Raw genomic sequence first — 20,405 nt, forward strand, 5'->3', positions numbered from 1 at the left:
TTGAGCCTGTTGTAAGCCTTCTGCATTTCAAAAAAGATTGAAGACTCACCTGAGAACAGAGCATCATGGGTGAGTCTTCAATCTTTTTCCTCCTCCAAGGATTCAGGTCTGCAATCCTCTTCAGGAGTTTTTCTAAGTCTTTATTCTTTGTTTTCTGCCACCATGTTTTGGATGGCACACATTAAAAGTTGACAGAAACTATTAGCTGCCATCATGTTTCGTCTTGGGTTCAGGTCTCAATGAGATTTCTTTATTGTTCGCCTGTTCCCTAAGAATGCTGCGACAGACCATTATCTGTGAAAACCATTCTTCTTTATTTACAGATACATATATCTCTCGGGACTCTACACAAGCTAACATTCTGCTTCCCACTCTCAATCATGTGACACTGAATCAGTTACATTGGTAGTTATATCAGAATCAGACGCTCCTGATGTTAACCCTTTACACTAAATTACACATAAAATCCTACTGAGTGGAAAAAGTAATCAAAGCAGAGACTGCAAATTAAAGCATGAAAATGATTCTGTGGGGCAACATTTCAATATTAGCACTTTCAACAAAGACTATTAACAGGGAGTGCTGAGTCTTATTGATCTTATTGAAGAAAGGGAAAACATAATGGACCAGGTGATGCACCCCTCTCTTCACTCCTCCCCACAGTTAAACTTTTAAAGTAAAAAATAAAAGATCTCAGAACTAAATTAACCTTTATATATATTTTTTTAAATGTATAAGCAATTTGCTTGCCTTCAAGGGAATGATTTTCATTTCACTACCTAGGTGCTAATCTGGAAAAGCAAATTTCCCACCTATTATAGAAGACCTTAAATTTTCATTCCTTTGAATGAGTGTGCAAGATTATATACAATATTCTTGGTTTTGTTAGACTAATACAGAATAGTTGCTGAATCTGCTTAGGTATATGAACATTAACTTCATTGAAACATCTCTCACTGCAGGTTACACCTTACCATGACATTGCACAAGAGAGAATAGGAGCATGTGATCTTGCACCACTTCCTGTGATGATGTACATGGTCTCTGATTAACATACTACACTGTTAGAATTAACTCCTAATGCTACAGATTAGTGCCCAGGAGCTGAAGATGAAAACTTGCCCCATTCTTCTAACTCATTTAATTTGTACATTGGAAATGATACAGTGATTTCTATTACAAGCGCACAACCAGGGCAGCAAGGTGGCCCAGTGGTTAGCACTGCTGCTTCACAGTGCCAGGGTTCAATTCTGGTGACTGTGTGGAGTTTGCATGCTCTCTCCTGGTGTCTGTGTGGGTTTCCTCCGGGTGCTCTGGTTTCCTCGCACACTCCAAAGGTGTGTGGGTTAGGTTGATTGGCCATGCTAAATTGCCCCTTAGTGTCAGGGGGATTAGGAGGGTGAATGTATGGGGTTACAGAGATTGTTGTGCAGGCTTGATGGGCCAAATGGCCTCCTTCTGCACCGTAGGGTCTATAACTCTATGAGTATGTGTTGTAAAGGGTATAAAGTAGACTGTTATTCTCTCATTCTATTGCAACAAAGCAAGATTCAATGCCAGAGGTAATGCTGGGTCAATAGGTGACAGATGAACTGTTGGGAGCCAGGGGAAGACTGCAATTGAAACAGTGGTGGGATGTATGCTGGTTCAGTCTCGAGCCTCAAGCCACTCAGGTAATATGAAACACATCATACTCTCCAATCACTATATGGAATGTGGTTCACACACAAATCAGAGCTGCCAACTACATTTCTGCTGAATACGTGGGTTTCTGAGATCTGGGATGATTGGCAGCCATTGTGTAATTTCATGGGCTTCATAATTGGCCTGAATGCTGCATCACAACTGCACAAGTGTTCTTACATTAAAGGAGGATGACTTGGCAGAGGTGGACCGAATGAAGCACGATTTGTCTTTTCCTGGATATCTGCATCATTACTAATAGCTTTAAGACGTCAGTTTAGATCAGGAAGTACTGGTACAGAGGCTTAGGAAGTCAACAAAGTCACAGAATGGCAGGATATTGAAGATTTGAGCATCCGATCAATTATTTAAAACTCAGCTACATTAGTTGGCAAATTGCAAACCAGTTTAAAATGAGTCAAATGACAAGTAAGGCTATTCAAACAGTAAATGAGGACATCACATAATCAACTAAGCAATGAGCAACTGAAGTACCTGTGGGATGAAGAGAATAGACTGTTAATATTGAAAAAAAAGGAAATAATAAGCACAACAAAATAAAAATTGAGCTGTATTGAATTGTTAGCACAGATGACAATTAAGTTTAATTGAAATCAAAATTAATATTTCCAGCAATATCATGAGGATTTAACAATCTAAGTAAACAGAGGAGCATAAAATACACAAGATTAAAGCTCAGACAAAATGAATTCAAGCTAATAGCAATTTAGTAACTGGCCCATCTGCAAATTACAGAAATTAAATCAAATCATAAGGAGCATGTGGTGGAGAGGGGGGGGGGGGGGGGGGATTCATGTCAGGCAATGGCACAAAGCAATGGTATTGGATTGGCCAGCTCTGATATTGCAGTGGAATTGTAGGCATACTCAAAGAGCAAGCAGGTCTGGCGTAAAGCTATAAGACCATTGTGGCACAGTAGTTAGCACTGTTACCTCATAGTGCCAGGATCCCAGGTTCAATTCCCGCCTTGGGTGACTGTCTGTGTGGTGTTTGCACATTCTCCTGTGTCTGTGTGGCTTTGTTCTGGTTTCCTCCCACTTTCCAAACATGTTTGGGTCCAGGTGATTGGCCATGCTAAATTGCCCCTTAGTGTCAGCGTGGATAGGGCCTGGATGTCTTCTTTCCTGTGCTCTATGAATGGTATGTTTCATCTGTATAGCGCTCAAGAAACAATACGTTTCACTGTATCCCAAATACGTGTGACAATAATCAAATCAAATAAAAAGAATAACTGTCCCTGGACAACACTGTTCACAACTCTTTCCATCACTATGCTGATGATTGAGGGTAAAACTAATGGGGTTGTTGGTGCAGGCTCGATTGGCTGAATGGCCTCCTTCTGTACTAGTTCTATGAACTAGTGGAATAAGTCTAAGCATGTTAATTTTTAAAAGCAGTAGGCATTCCTGGAAATGAGATGCCAACCTGGTGAAAATACAACATCAAACTACTTGCAGAAGCAGCACGCTCTAAACATTGCTAACATTTTCTGTACAATGGATCCGGTAAAAACTCTCCAGTTCTTCCATAACCTTTCATTGATGGTGGTGGACAATTAAATAACTAATGAGAGAAAGAAACTTCATGATCATTGCCATCCTCAACACTGGCAAAGCACAGCCCTCAAGTGCAAAAAAAAACACAGCTGAAGTAGTGACAACCATTTGCAGTGAAAAGTTCCAAGTGGATAATTCTTCTCAGCCTCCTCCCAAGGCCCCAACCCTCAAAGATGATAATCTTTAGCCAATTCGATGCACTCCACAAGACATCAAGAAATGACTAAATGTCCTGGAGATAGAAAAAACCTATGGGTCCCAACATTATCCCAGCTGAAGACCAGTGATCCATGGTTAGCTGCGCCTCTAGCCAAGCTGTACAGCCACAATACTGCCTGATGATATGAAAAATTACTTGTCCACAAAAAGCAGGGAAAGTACAATCTGGCCAGTGACAATCCTATCACTTTTACTCTCAATCAGTAGAATAGTGATGGAAAGAGTTGTGAACAGTGTCATCCAGTGACAGTTATTCTTTTCATCAAGGTACGGTTTGATTTGATTTGGTTATTGTCACACATATTTGGGATACAGTGAAAAGTATTGTTTTTTGCGCGCTATGCAGACAAAACATATTGTTCATAGAGTACAACGGGAGCAGAAAAGGATAGAGTGCAGAATTAAGTGTTACAGTCATAGCTGGGTGCAGAGAAAGATCAACTTAATATATGGTAGGTCTATTCAAAAGTCTGATGGCAGTAGGGAAGAAGCTGTTTTTCAGTCGGTTGGTACGTGACCTCAGACTCTGTATCTTTTTCTCGATGGAAGAAGGTGGAAGAGAGTTTGCGTGGGGTCCTTGATTATGCTGACTGATTTTCCGAGGCAGTGGGAAGTGTAGTTTGGTTTCTGCCATGCTCACTTGATTTAAACGTCATTACAGCCTGAATCCAAACATGGATGAAAGAGCTGAATTTGAGAGGTGAGGTGAGAGTGACTTTCCTTGCATCCAGGGCAGCGATCAATTGAATGTGGCACCATCCAAGTTAAATTGAATTTAATGGGGATCGGCGGGAAATCTCTCAAATCGTAGTCATACTGAGCGCAAAGAAAGATGATTTTTGTTTTTTAAAGGCAAATCACGTTAGCCCCAAGATACCATTGTAGGATTCCTTGGGGCAATGTCTGAGGCCCAAGTGTTTCATCAGTGACCCTGCCTTGTGAAAAGGTGGTTCACTGATAATTATATTGGTAAGGTCACACTTGGAATACTGTGTATAGTTCTGGTCACCCTATTATAGAAAGGATATTATTAAACTAGAAAGAGTGCAGAAAAGATTTTCTAGGATGCTACCGGGACTTGATGGATTGAGTTCTAAGGGGAGGCTGGATAGACTGGGACTTTTTTCTCTGGAGCGTAGGAAGCTGAGGGGTGATCTTATAGAGGTCTATAAAATAATGAGGGGCACAGATCAGCTAGATAGTCAATATCTTTTCCCAAAGGTAGGGGAGTCTAAAATTAGAGGGCATAGGTTTAAGGTGAGAGGGGAAAGATACAAAAGTGTCCAGAGGTGCAATTTTTTCACACAGAGGGTGGTGAGTGTCTGGAACAAGCTTCCAGAGATAGTAGTAGAGGCGGGGACAATTTTGTCCTTTAAAAAGCATTTAGACAGTTACATGGGTAAGATGGGTATCAAGGGATATGGGCCAAATGCGGGCAATTGGGCTTAGCTTAGGGGTTTAAAAAAAAGGGCTGCATGGACAAGTTAGGCCGAAGGGCCTGTTTCCATGCTGTAAATCTCTATGACTATGACACAGCTCTATTCACAACTCCATTGATAAGGAAGCATGCATGCCCACATGCAGCAATATTTAGACAACATCCAAACTTGGAATGATGAGGGGAAAATGGCATTTGTGCCACACAAAACCAAGCAATAACCATCTTCAACAAACAGTCTGACCACTTCTCCTTGACATTCAAAGTGATTATCATTGCAGAATTTCCTAAATTCAACACCTGAGAATATTTCGGGACCAATAGGTTGGATGAGTAAAGATGTGGGGCTGTGATGGACAATCAGGTGTACAAACACTTACACGCAGGTAAGCAAATTCACAGAAGAGGAGGTTGCGAATGGTAGGAGTTTACTGTTAATGCCACCAACCCGCCCTCCAAGTTGCAGAAAACAGAATTCCAATTTCCCGCCAGCAGAAAACGCATTTTTTCCATCATCCCAAGTTCAGTGCCTCACCCGTCACTGGCGGGAATGGAAAATTCTGCCCTTGGTAACTAAATTAAACAACTATGGTGAAGTCTTCTGCTGAATCAGTCAAGTTCTGGACCAACTGCCCTCCCCCCCAATGCGAATGGGTCTATTAAAATTCCACCCACCCACTCTGTTTCTCTCTCCGCAGAAGCTGTCAAAACTGCTAAATATTTCCAGCTTCTCTCAGGTTGCCAGCGTCTGCGCTAATATCCTCTTCCCTTTCCTGAGCGCTTATATTCAGTAATATAAGTCAGAATATTCAGTATTTCTGGTTAACTAGTTGAAATGCTTCAATGAACAGCCGTCCAGACATCACTCCTCAAACCTTCGGAAAAGTTTACATAACGCATACAAAACCATACTCGTGAGCGACAGCGAGAAATCAATTCTGTCTCTTGTTTATTTGTAAAGCAATATGTTCATATATTGTATTCGGGGAAAAATCTACAGAAAGGTAATTTTTTCGGTGCCAATCATCCGGTGACAAAGTTATATCCATGGATTCAGGCAATATTGTCTGCCCATATGAGTACTTTGGAGTTACGAACCTTTAAAGCATACAGTGATTCATATTCAGGGAACAACTGGCTAAGACAGCCTTCAATAGTCACTAATGCTGAGTTGTCCAGGGCAGCTACAGAATGTAGATTGGTAATTTGAAATGCTTTTCAGAGGCACTTGTCAGACGATGCAACCTCTTGGGAGTTTTTCTGAATCAATTCGATATATCCACAGTAGAGTTCTGTGAAGAACTAAAGCTTGTTACCAGTTAACACTGTTGACGTAATCGTGCAGTATTACGTAGGTAATACAGTTAGAAATATTAATTTCGTTTACGGCTCCACAGCTTCTTCTTCTGCATTCATCTCCATCCTGCTTTGCTCTTCTCCGGCATTTTATTATTCCTGGCTTGTAGGTCTGAAGTTGTCATTACCTTCCTGTTCCTGTAAGAATTGCGTGCATAGTTTACTTCAGGGAATGTGATTTCAGATTTGGATTTAAATCTCACCCACTCCGAAATTGAAATATATTTGCACAGCCAAATCTGATCGCCAGATCTTTGAAATGTTTATTAATAGAAAGTTTACACTCAAGCCTGCAAATTTGAGAGTAATTACTTCCCCAAAGAAAAATTGCAAATTTAGAGTGAGCTCCGAAAACTGGAGGTATTGACGCTGCAGGCTGTGATTCTCAAAACTTCATTCTGTACAAGAATTTTAGTATCTTCGATAACCAAAGGACATCAACAATACCACCCCCTCCCCACCCCCACCCCTGATCCCCACCCCGGTTTGTGTGCTCCTGTGCAGGGTAAACAGAGGGACATCACTGCTCCCTGAGGGAGTGGTATCCTGTTCTGTACATGTAATTTTGTGGGGTGTCTTTATCGTGATGTGTGTTCCTCCCCCAACCTTTCTCTGGGGAAGTCTGCAATCCTGGAAAAATTTTATATCCTCTGCCTTTTGCTCCATTGAGAACTTATCTGATGGGATATTCAGCTATCAACCAAATGCAGGCACTCCTTGACCCTTGACCAACCCTGCACATGTCCCCCTTCGATGTCCTGAGAGATCCAGACTTATAGATTGTATGGTGATGCTTATTTATTACTTACATTAATTTACCTACATTCACACTGTATTAATATTGCATTTAGCTGTATTTGGACCAGGTAAGTCATCTTAGACCATTGGCATCCTTTGTAACACTGGCAGGCAGGCAGCTCCTCAGGCGCCCCCGAAAATGTCATTTGAGGCCTATACACTCCCTGGGGTGGTTTAATATATGGGGTGTGCTATTTTGACTGATAGCCTTTCCCTGTCCAGGTCCCCTGTCTCTGGTTCTCTTCTGCCTGCTCTTTCCCCTCCATGGTAATGACAAAGCAGCTGTATGGTCAGACAAAGAGATGTTTTTATTTTGCAAAATGACTGAATGCTGTTTGTCAGGATTCACAGATCAGGAATAGCTTCAATGCTTTCATTCTGGAACAGCTGATTCAGGTGACCATCAATAGAGCTTTAAAAAAATCTGGTTGTACTCTTAAGCACGATGGCACAGTGGTTAGCATTGCTGCCTCACAGCGCTAGTGACATGGGTTCGATTCCTGGCTTGGGTCACTGTCTATGCGGAGTCTGCATGTCCTCCCTGTGTCTGCGTGGGTTTCTTTTGGGTGCTCCGGTTTCCTCCCACAGTCCGAAAGACATGCTGGTTAGGTGCATTGGCCAATCTAAATTCTCCCTCAGTGTACCCGAACAGGTGCCGGAGTGTGGTGACTAGGGGATTTTCACAGTAACTTCTTTGCAGTGTTCGTGTAAGTCTACTTGTGACACTAATAAACAAACTTAAGAGTTATTTAACCAACACTATTGTAGGAATGTTGCAGATAGCTTGGAAATTCAGCCAATTTTCCTCAGTCTTTTATATGTTTTCGGGTGCAAATGCACAGTAAATTCAATCCCTAAATTTAACGTACCTTTTAAAAAGGACAATTCAATGATATAGCTAGACCACCAGAGGGCAATGAGCATCAGTACAGTCAGCTTACCTCTGTGCCAATTAATGGCCATTTGCCATAGTTGGGACTTTATCCATGGCAGAAGAGGCTGGCAACAAGTCTCCAATCCAAGAAGTGAAGCCTGGTGGCACCGTGATGATGCTAGTGCGGGAGAGGGGGGATGCCTCCTGTTTGAGCACCCTTTGCCCATTGGAGGTCCTCTCCAGATATTGCCCTCGTGCTTACCCTCCCCGCTGCCCTGTTAACCCTGCCCGGATGCCCCCTCACCCCCCCCCCCCCCCCCCCCCCCCCCGCCACCATTGTTCCTCACAGCTCTCTGTCAGCCCTTGCCCCTTCAAGACCTTGGACTTATCTTCTTGCCTTTGTCCAGGATCTATGACTCCTCTCTGCCTAAAATTCAGTACATTGTATCTGTTTTACACCCACAAAGTGGGCAACACCGACCTGTTTAAAAGTTATACATTATGACTAGGCCGCTAATGAAAGAAAGAAATTGTTGATATGACAATAGATTGCAAGGCCATTCAGATATTCAGATACATAATTCGCCAAATATTAGCAATAAAAGCAGATGTAAACCTCACTAGACAGAGAAATCCAACACATAACTTCTTACTTGTTCTTATTCTGTGGGTGGTGTGGGCAAGGATAAGATTTATTATCATTTCTACCTGGCCTGAGAGGAGTGATGGGTTCCCCCCTCGAATCACTGGAGTTCATATGGTGAAAGTTCTTCAAAATGATGTAAGGTAAGTATAATACGTCCTCAGAGGTGGAAGTTGCTTCACCAAAATTCCTTTATTTACAAGATCCAACAACACTACACAGAGTGCGCTCAGTTGGCAGTCGACATCCGCAGTGCCAGAGGAAGTGACACTCCTATTTAAATATAGAGCAGGGGCCTCCCTGATTGGACCTCAATTTGACCCTCAATCAGGGAATTCACATTCAAGCAGGCCAACCTCAATTGCCTGATTAAAATCGCTACAGTAAGGATTAAGACTCAGGAATAATAAAGGAATGTTAATATTTAACCAATTCAGGATGATGGCTTAGTTGGAGGGAAACTAAGAGGTGATGGTGTTCCCATGGCATCACAGACACACCACACTCTGCCTTGCCACCCAAAGCAACCTCCAAGGACAGAGGGCTGGATGGTGAACCAGCCAAAGACTGGGAGAGATTTAAGACAATAAGGTAAAAGAGAGGAACAGGAGATCTTTTTTGTGACCAGCATGCTTCCTGTTCTGTGATCAGTGGAAGTATTCCATAAAGTACATATTCGGTGCAGAGCAGTATAGTAGCAGATTGTTTATTTTTTCTGTAACAGATCCAGATTGTTCCATGGAGTTTCCTTACTTATTGATGACTGGGTTTTGCAGCCAGCAGCAAATAAAAGGCACACCCCACTGACCTTGAAGAAAACTATGCATTAACCTCTGCCAGTCTCACAGTGAAAACTTGGTGAAAAAGGAAGTGAGATTCTGCGTGGTGTCCTTCTCCCATGGAGCTGATCAGCATTCTCTAACACGGAGCAGTCAAGACAAGCCACTTCCACAACATCTGACAAAACTGACACAAGGATAAGGCCACATATTCAGCTTGGACTGTCAAGAGAGGTAAGTAGTGTGTAAGTGACCTTTTAAAATTATTTTAAAGGCTGGGAAACTTCAGAAATCTTTCAATAAAATGGCAAAATAAAGTGGGCAGTTTGCAGTCAAACCTCCCTGGAGTGCTCCTCAAAACACAGTCATCTATGTCAGGATCATCCATGTCATCTATATTCTGCCAGAATCTTGTCTGCTGGATTAAAGGTTGTTCCTTCCTGCAGGTCAAAGCTGTGTAGTGTAGAACAGGCCACCACATTCCTTGGCACTTTGACAAGTGAGTACTACAAAGCCCCCCCTGATCACTTCAGATACTGTAAACGTGGATTCTGCACCCCAATTGCTCTGTCCACCATTTGACTTGCACGCCTGTTTCCATGGTTGGATCTTTCCTGTGCTTCACTGGCGGTCCTGTGGCATAATGTCATCAGCTCTGACTTCAGCAGATGACAAGTGTCACCCAACTTCCATCCAGGTCCTTGATGTGATCTTTCTCATTATTCATTTACAGGATGTGAGCATCGCTGGTTATGCCAGAATTTCTTCCTTTGAAGAATCACTGAAACAACTATATGATGATAACAACAAGTTCCATCTCACCATCAGACTCACCATGGACTGCTCTCCAGAATTGGTTGCATTCTTGGACACACGCATCTCCATCAAGGACGGTCACCTCAGCACTTCACTGTACTGCAAGCTCACGGATAACCTCACGATGTTCCACTTCTCCAGCTTCCGCCCTAAACACATTAAAGAAGTCATCCCCTACGGACAAGCCCTCCGTGTACACAGTATCTGCTTAGATGAGGAGGATCGCAACAGACACCTACAGACACTGAAAGGCGCCCTCGTAAGAACAGGATATGGCGCTCGACACATCGATCGATAGTTCCGACGTGCCACAGTGAAAAACTGCACCGACCTCCTCAGAAGACAAACACCGGACATAGCCAACAGAGTACCCTTCGTCGTCCAGTACTTCCCCGGAGTGGAGAAGCTACGACATCTTCTTCAGAGCCTTCAATGTGTCATTGATGAAGATGAACATCCCACCTAGGCCATCCCCACACCCCCACTACTTGCCTTCAAACAATCACGCAGCCTCAAACAGACCATTGTTCGCAGCAAACTACCCAGCCTACAGGAGAACAGCGACCATGACACCACACAACCCTGCCACAGCAACTCTGCAAGACATGCCGGATCATCAATACGGATGCCATCATCTCACATGAGAACACCATCCACCAGATACACGGTACATACACTTGCAACTTGGCCAACGTTGTCTACTTGATACGCTGCAGGAAAGGATGTCCCAAGGCATGGTACATCAGTGAGACCATGCAGACACTACAACAACAGATGAATGGACACTGCTCGACAATCACCAGGCAGGAGTGTTCCTTTCCTGTCGGGGAACACTTCAGCAGTCGAGGGCATTCAGCCTCCTATCTTCAGGTAAGCATTCTCCAAGGCTGCCTTCAAGACACACAATGCAGAATTGCCGAGCAGAAACTAATAGCCAAGTTCCGCACACATGAGGATGGCCTCAACTGGGATCTTGGTTCATGTCACACTACCTGTAACTCCCACGCCTTGCCTGGGCTTGCAAAATCTTACTAACTGTCCTGGCTGGAGATAATTCACACCTCTTTAACCTGCGATTATCACTCTCTCCACTCACATTGTCTGTACCTGTGAAGACTTGATTACCTGTTAAGACTCGCATTCCAACCATTATCTTGCAATTGAGTCTGTGTCTATATATGCCCTGTTTGTGAACCCAACTCTCCACTCACCTGATGAAGGAGCAGCGCACCAAAAGCTCATGCTACCAAATAAACCTGTTCGACTTTAACCTGGTGTTGTGAGATTTCTTACTATGCCAGAGTTGATTGTCCATCCCTAATTGACCATAGGAGGGTGGTGGTGAGCTGTCTACTAGAATTGGCTGCAGTCCATGTGGTGGAGATACACCCATAGTGGTACGGGTGATAGGTTTTGGAGGTGTTGTCTAAGGAGTCTTGGTTTCTACTAAGGCATTATATAAGCCTGAATACTGATGGATGAAGGCACCATCAGAACTTCCCCAGTGAAATGCCTTGACATTTAGGATCTGCAATTAGGCATCACAAAGAGTCACACATATAATGAATGAAATCCTTGCATTTTATGTTTGATTTTGATTTGAATTGATTTATTATTGTCACATGTATGAGTATACAGTGAAAAGTATTGTTTCTTGCGTGCTATACAAAGCATACTGTACATAGAGAAGGAAGGGAGAGGGTGTAGAATGTAATGTTATAGTCATAGCTAGGGTGAAGAGAAAGATCAACATAATATAGGTTGGTCCATTCAAAAATCTGATGGCAGCAGAGAAGAAGCTGTTCTTAAGTCAGCTGGTATGTGAGCTCAGACTTTTGTATCTTTTTCCTGATGGAAGAAGGTGGAAGAGAGAATGTCCGAGGTGCGCGGGGTCCTTGATTATGCTGGCTGCTTTTCTGAGGCAGAGGAAGTGCAGACAGAGTCAATGGATGGAAGGTTGGTTTGCGTGATGGACTGGGCTTTGTTCATGACCCTTTGTAGCTTCTTGCAGTCTTGGACAGAGCAGGAGCCATACCAAGCTGTGATATCCAGGAGATGTATCAACATTTTGTTTCTTCAATGCATTGTGCATTCCATCAATAGCTGCAAGCACCTTTGGGAAACTAGGAATCCTATGGAATGTAATATATCTCTTTCTTTGCTGTGCTGGGGATACCTCAATGTTGATGAACTTGGAAGCCAGTGGCAACAGCATCTGTGAACTAGACTGTAGGTTCCGACAACACTTGGGTGCTGTTGCACATCACAAGTGCCTGGCTGAAATTACACACATGTATAACTTTTGAGTGCATAGCACTTATCTTCACAGCACTGACAAACTTGGCTGAAGGCTGATTAACCCTTTGTTGAACTGTAGTTTCCACTTTGCAATATTATTTATTAAGTTATAGGCATGATCTTTTTTGTTATTCCATTTAGAACTCCCATTGCATAGTGCTATAACCACACCAGATGTCACTTGTTGAGCAAGCCAAATCCAAGAGGGAAACTTGTCTTACTGATCATAACCTTTTTTTTCTATTCTGAAAGTGAGGGAAAAGTTACTGATCAGGAGCACAGAATTCTGGTAACACCTCTGGGATTTTTAAAGAAGTTTGAAGATTTATTGATAAGAAGCAAAGAAAAGGTAAGCACATAACATTAAAGTTACACAGTTAAAACAGTCTCACAAAACATCTCCCAACTAAACCCACTTAGTTAGAACTCACAAATAAACACCTTCGTGGCCATAGGCAGGCCAGATTTTTAACTCTAAATATCCAGTAAAATTATCCAAGGCAAAACTGCTGACATTTTAGTAAGGGTATACCACATGACTTCTCACCAACTTCCACTCTATTGTGGAAATCCCGGAAAATTCAGAAATAAGATTGCTTTCTGAAATAATGACTCTTCTGGTTTCTGATTAAATACTCCAGATTTCGCACCTTCTCTCATTACAGAGCTGTCCCCAGAATATTTTCCTCACACAGCCAACCTGACTCAACTCAACTTCGCTCCTCAAGTATCCTTTTTCCCTTTCATATTTGGTTCTATTATCCTCAGCACCTCTCTGAACTCAGTTTTTCCAAAAATATAACAATCTTTCATATCTTCCTATCATCTCCCCTTTCAGGTCAAATAAAATTTAATAACCTTCCCTTGTTTACTTGTGAAACCTTGGCAGGTTGTAAAAGTTCCTTACTCCTCTTGGAAATTTAACAACTGAAAAGCCAAGGCCTTATCAATCGCCTATGCATTTTTAAAAACCTAACCTATTTACTTACACACCCACCTCACTGTGGCCTTTGTGGTATTACAAATGTATGTATGGCTTTGTTTTTGGATCTGAAATCTATCACCAACTGTCTGGTTTCTAAGTTATGATGGCAGTACACAAAATTTTAAAATCTTTTTACTGTTCACCCTGGATGTTTATGTCCTTTGTTAGTGAGGTGATGCTAAAATGAATATTCAAGATGTGGCCCTCTTGAATTTCCAGAGGAAGGCATTAGATTTCTGAATTACTGTTTTGATATCTTTTCTTATCCAATAGATGTCTGGAATAATATCACACTGTCATGTGACAAGCCTCCAAGACTTGATAAAACCAATTTATTAAGATCAGAATTAAAAAAGGAACAGGATTATGAAGATCAATAACAACTTGCATTTAAATAATGCTTTCAACATTATAAGGCATGCTAAGACATTTGACAATGGTGTGCATGTGGAATAAATCATCCAGCTAGAAAGGTGGTTATTTGACCATTGGCCCAGTGTTTTAAATCCTTGAGAGGTCCTCAGTGACAAAGCATTCAATTACCAGCATTGTCTCCACAAGGCTTACGTAATTTTCCCTGACAAAAAGAAACCAACGCTATGACAGATTAAGTTACTCACTCATGGAAACATAGAAAATACAAGCAGCAGTAGGCCAGTCGGCCATTTGAGCCTGCTCCTCCATTCAATATGATCATAGCTGATCCTCTATCTCAACGCCATACTCCCGCGCTCTCCCAATGGCCCAATTTAGTTGTGTCAGCCTCACTGAGTAATATCTGTATTCTGCCAACATTTAGGTAGGACTAGCTAATCCCGGCAAGAGCAGCTGAAATGGTAGTCCTGATAATAAAAACTGTTAAATGGAAATAATCTAAAGATATCACATCTCAGCCCACATTTCTAATGAATGCTGATATTCCCCACACTCCACTACTGGTTATTTATCCAGGTAAAGTGGTTGGTGAGCACTTGTGGATCAATCTGGTCTGTCATACATTTCATGCAAAGCATGGCTGGGCTACCTGTGTTTCTAACCACTTAGATTCAATTCAAATCTGATCCACAAGTCATTGTTATGCTATATAGTTGGTAGTTTCAAGATTGAGAATATTTGTAAGCCACTAAGTGAAACCTAGGGAAGCTCCATCTTTCTGTCATCCCAGTTAACTTCAGTGTGATTTTATAGGCAAGATGAAGACTCACACTCCAATGAAAACGGAGATTGGTTATAAAGTCAGGCAACTACTAATGTCCTTGCTCTGATCATGAATTTAAACATCATGGCAGCTGCTTCTCGGGGCCTCCCTGATATCTGTTGAGTCATATCAATCAACAGTCAGACCATATCCTGACTGTTGACTGCTGCAGTGCCCATTCAATTTCTGCTCATTGGCATGACTCCATTGATGCCGGGTTCATGCTGGAGTCAGGCTAGTTATATTCCGTTGAGGCCTGGGAGTTAAAATGACCTGGGCCTCGTGTCAAGTTGGCCACTGCTCCAAATTAAAATTGGTGGTTTTACTGTCTGAGAGTGAGCGAGAAGCCAATCCAGCTGTGCTCTGACGATGGAGGAGTCTGCAGTTGCTGCCCACCTCCGGCAACTTGAAGTGATGGCTCGTACCTTCAGACCTGAGGTCTTCTACCAACCACCTGATATATAAGTTATGATGGTTAATTGGGGCAAACGCAGAGGCAATTTCCAGCAAAAGCATATTTGTGGGAAAAATTAAGTAGATTTACAATGCAAATAACCACCTGAGAAAATAAAGTTACTCATAATTTGATCTCAGACCAAAATACAAAAGCACCTCATTCTTGAAGGCACTTGTATCTTGTAAGCAAGTTTCAGTACCTATTGTTGGATGGAAATGCTGCTCTGGTTTTTCCGATGACTGTTTTTCTACCTTTGAGCTAATGGTACCAAAAGGGCAGTTTTATTATGGAAAGCTGTTGATTGACAGGATTACATTTATTTCGAATACGCTGCCAATGCCTATTTCTGGGTCTTAAATACTGCATGCGACTCATTCTAATGGATTTTCCATCCCTGCCGTTAATGCTTTTTCCAAATCTTTAATATACCTGGCTATCTATAATTTTGACATTACAAATATCAATCAAAGCACAAGCCTCATTTCAGAAGTGATTTTGAGTCTGATTCTCAAAAGCCAAACAAAACATTTTATTTTACAAATCATTATCCAGATTGCAACACAAATAAAACATTTCAAATGTTTTGCCATTTCTGGTGAACGCTATCTTCTACTTGATGCAAACATTTCTGTTGTCGGTTTTCCTGCTAGAATAATCAAGACATCTAATAGAACATCAGTAATGACAATTAACTATTAAACCAAGTTGATAGCGAGATACTCGGCTTGAAGTTTTCAAATTGGGAGCAGTGTTCCTGGAAGACATGAAGCAGAGTAAGTAACTTTTACAGATGCACCACGGAAAGCATTCCTTCTATTCGCATCACAGCTTGGTATGGCTCTTGCTCTGCCCAAGACCGCAAGGAACAACAAAAGGTCGTGAATGTAGCCCAATCCATCACGCAAAGCAGCCTCCCATCCATTGACTCTGTCTACACTTCCCGCTGCCTCAGCAAAGCAGCCAGCAAAATTAAGGACCCAACGCACCCCGGACATTCTCTTTTCCATCTTCTTCCTTCGGGAAAAAGATACAAAAGTCTAAGGTCATATACCAACCGACTCAAGAACAGCTTCTTCCCTGCTGCTGTCAGACTTTTGAATGGACTTACCTTGCACTAAGTTGATCTTTCTCTACACCCTAGCTATGACTGTAACACTACATTCTGCACTCTCTCATTTCCTTCTCTATGAACGGTATGCTTTGTCTGTATGGTGCTCAAGAAACAATACTTTTCACTGTATGTTAATACATGTGACAATAATAAATTAAATCAAAGTGCCATTTGAAAGCACTGTTGAAGACACTTTCCATCACTTTGCTGCTGATTGAGAATAGACTGATGGGGAGATAGTTAGCCAGATCGGACTTTTCCTTCTTTTTGTAGCTGGGACGTTCTTGGACAATATATCACTGTGCCAGCTAGATACCAGTGTTATAGCTGTACTGGAACAAAAAACTAGCTTTTGTAATGGTTAGGACCTCAGAAAGAAGCAAGTTAGATCATCCACTCAGCACTCCTGGTTGAAGATGGTTGCAAACACGTCAATCGTGTCTTTGGCATTTGTGAGGTGATTTCAACTACCATTGAGGTGAGGGATGTTCATGAATCTTCCTCTCGCTCGATGTTTAATTATCTAACGTCATTCGCAACTGGATGTGATAGAACTGCAGAGGTTTGATCTGATCTGTTGGTCGTGGAATTGCTTAGCTCTGTCTACAGCATTCTGATGCATCTAGTCCTGTGTTATAGCTTCAGCGAGCAGGCATTTCACTTTTGGGGACACCTGTGGAATGTTCTACACTGCTCATTGAAACAAGGTTGATCCCCTGGCTTGGTAGTAATGGTAGGGTGGGGGATATATTATGTTACAAGGTTACAGAGTTTGATGGAATACAGTTCTGCTGATGCTGATCGTCCACAGTGCCTTATGGATGCCGAGTTTTGAGGTATTAGGTTTGTTCCTGCCAACTGGGCTGGGATCTCATTCCCATGAGGATTGTGCAGTGGTTGGACCTACCAGTACTGTCAAAGTCGGATACATCTGTTACAAGCGAGGACAAGATAGAGTTGATTTTTTCCTCTTGGTTCTCTCATCACTTGCAATTGGCCCAGTCTGGCATTTATGTCCTTTAGAACTCGGTCAATTGTGGTGCTGCTGAGTCATTCTTGGTGATGGGCATTGATGTACTCCAGCTAGAGAACATTCTGTGCCCTTGCCATCCTCAGTTCTTCTTCCAATTGATGTTCAATATCAAAGAGTACTGGCTCATCAGCTGAGGGAGGATGTTAGATGATAATGAACAAGAAGTTTCCTTTCCTGTGCTCTGGGGTCAGTGTTGAGGACTCTCAGAGGGCAGGACATATCCAAGAATGGCGTCAAAGTAGTTTGGGACATTGATTATAAGATATGATTTTGCGAGTTTACTTATACCAGGATTTTGATTGATGAGTTTGTGCGACAGATCTCCCAGTGTTGCCAGAAGCCCCTGGAGAAGGACTTTGCAAGGTCAACTGGATGTGCCTGGCTCATCTCCACTGTATAGGTATATGCCAGGAATCCATCTGGTGTTATACTTATTATACCTTTCTGTGGTGGTACGATACAACTGAATAGCTTGCTCAGCCATTTCAGAAAACAGTTATGAGTCAACCACATTGCTGCGGGCTTGGAGTCACCTATAGACCAGACTAAGTAATGATAGCAGATTTTTTTCTTTAAGGACACTAGTAAACCAGATGGGTTCTGTCGACAATCCAGAAGTTTCATGGACATCATTGCCGTCCCCGAAAAATGATACATATTAACATGCTCATGAACAGAATATGGGTTTACCCATTATTTCAGTCATTGATATTATTCTATCCTTAGTGAAGCTGTAAAACTGGTTACTTGACAACTTCTGCAAAGTTTTGTAAAAACAAAAGAAAACTTTAAAGTAATAAATTTTCAAAAGATAGAACTTTAGCAAATATATAGAAGAAACAAATCACAATCAAACATCTACTATAAAATACGTTATAAAAGGGACATGATGAATGCTTGTTGACAGAGCATTTGAAATATTTGATCGGCACAGTAACTGGTAAATAACTTACCCATGATATGCTCACAGGCACTTTAAAACCCTCCAGTTAAATCTGTTTCAGTGCACAACCCAAAGTCAGCAGGAATTTGGAGACAATCAGAGGATTACTCACATTGTCAATCTTTGGTCAGAATTTTATGTTGCACAGGCATGTGTGTGCTTGACCTAAAAGTGTATAAAATTGCAAGAGAAGATATTGGACGCGCATCCCAAAGTCATTGCTCCTCTTGCGATATTTCAGTCAGCGTGTGTGCGCGATTTGCTCATGCGCCCACCAACATTCAACAACCCATTTTAAATTAATTAAACAACAATTAATTGGGATTTTACGTGGTCTGTCTGTTTTTATGATTGGCGGGTAGGCTGCATTGCCAACCTCAAACCAAGATGGGATGAAAGTCAAAGCTCAAATAAAATTAGGCGGATTGGCTATGCTAAACTGTCCCTTAGTGTCCAAACATGTGTAGGTTAGATGGATTAGCCATGGTAAATACGTGGGGTTATGGGGATAGGGCAGAGGGAAGAGTCTAATGGGATGCACTTTTGAAGAGTTGGTGCAGACTAGATGGGCCGGATGGCCTCTTTCTGTACTGTAGGGATTCTATGGGCCTATGGTAAATGTGCCTGGGGACAGAGGTCTGTGTATGATTGTGCTGCCTATACATTCATGGCATAGTTTTTCTGATGATAATTACTTTTTAAGGTTCGGCAGTTCCCACAGACAGCTCCTTGGCAACTGTCTCCTGAGGAAGCGCACTGGAAAAGCCAATCTCCCTTTCCTTGATGCCCACCCTCCTCACACCCTCCTCAGCAGTGCTTTCACAGAGCGCTGGATGGTTATTAATTGGCATATCGTATTAACAACACAATCTTGGGCAGGTAGAGTTTTACGTCCTCACATGCCCGTGCCCACTTCAGGTACACTCCAAACATCAAATTCAGTCCTTTGTGCTGTTCTCAGTGTTTTGCCATGTGCCCACTCCTTCTCTCATGTGTCCCATGATCCAAGACCAGACCCCCAAGTAGTTGGTGAGATCTAGTTAGGGATCAATAATGATTTGTTTAAAGTAAACAATGTTTGAGAGATTTTCTCAGTGAAGAAAGCGGTAACATTCCACAGGTTTTAAAAAAAATAAAAACAAATTTTACAAGTTCAAAAAGAAAGACTAATTTACAATATCTATCTTATACTCTAACATTCAGGGTTAATATGAGGTACATGTGAGTTAACAAGGAAACTGTGGTTGAATGCACCACACTGCACATCAATGCCAAATGCAGCCAAAAGAGATTCCATGGATCTCTCAACAACCCACCCAGATATCATGGAGTCATAGGATTTTACACCACAGCAAGAGGTCCATCGGCCCATCGTGTCTGTGCCGGCCATCAAGCACCTATCTTTCTAATCTCATTTTCCAGCACTTGGTCCATAGCCTTGTATGCTATGGCATTTCAAGATCTTGATGCTTCTTAAATGTTGTGAATTTTCTCACATCTACCACCCCTTCAGACAGTGAGTTTCATGGTTAAATTCCATTTGCCACTGCTCTGTCCATCTGACCAGCCCATCAATAATACTGAGTCAACTCTGTCTCTCTCACAAGGAATGCCAATCCTCACCTCCAAAGATCATGTCTCAGAATTCTTTTCAAAGGTCACTCCAGCTCAGATGGTGACAACAATGGCCAACTTCACAGAGTTTCAATTTCATCTCCCAAAATTCTGATCCCCTGGATTCCTGAGTATACACTCAAGCACTAACTCACAAGCACAATTTCAGCTCTTCGGCCACACTGAGCAGAACACTACGACTCTAAAGGGGCCCCAACAGCTTTCAGTACAGTGTCACCAACCTTGGCTGCCTTCTAGACTTTGAACTCTGCTCCCCCACAGCCTTTCTTCTGTTTGGAGCCTGTTTCCCTGCTCCTCTCCCTTTAACTGAACTGGGATCTTTTCCTGTTCCTGTCCCCTCCTCTCTTTTCGAACCTCTCCCTGCCGCCTCTCCCTTTGGGCCCTCCCTGTCTCCTGCCTGCAATACTGTCTTCCATGGCACTGCACTTCTGGTCATCTGACCTGGGTTTTTGCCCCATTTTTCTTCTCTGTACTGACATGCTGGACCTGTCCGTGACCCAAACAAATTACACTGCTGCACTGTACATAGGCTGCACTGCACATAGGCTGCCCACTCCTGGTC

The sequence above is a fragment of the Mustelus asterias genome, chromosome 7 (assembly GCF_964213995.1).
Source record: "Mustelus asterias chromosome 7, sMusAst1.hap1.1, whole genome shotgun sequence".
Lineage (NCBI taxonomy): Eukaryota > Metazoa > Chordata > Chondrichthyes > Carcharhiniformes > Triakidae > Mustelus > Mustelus asterias.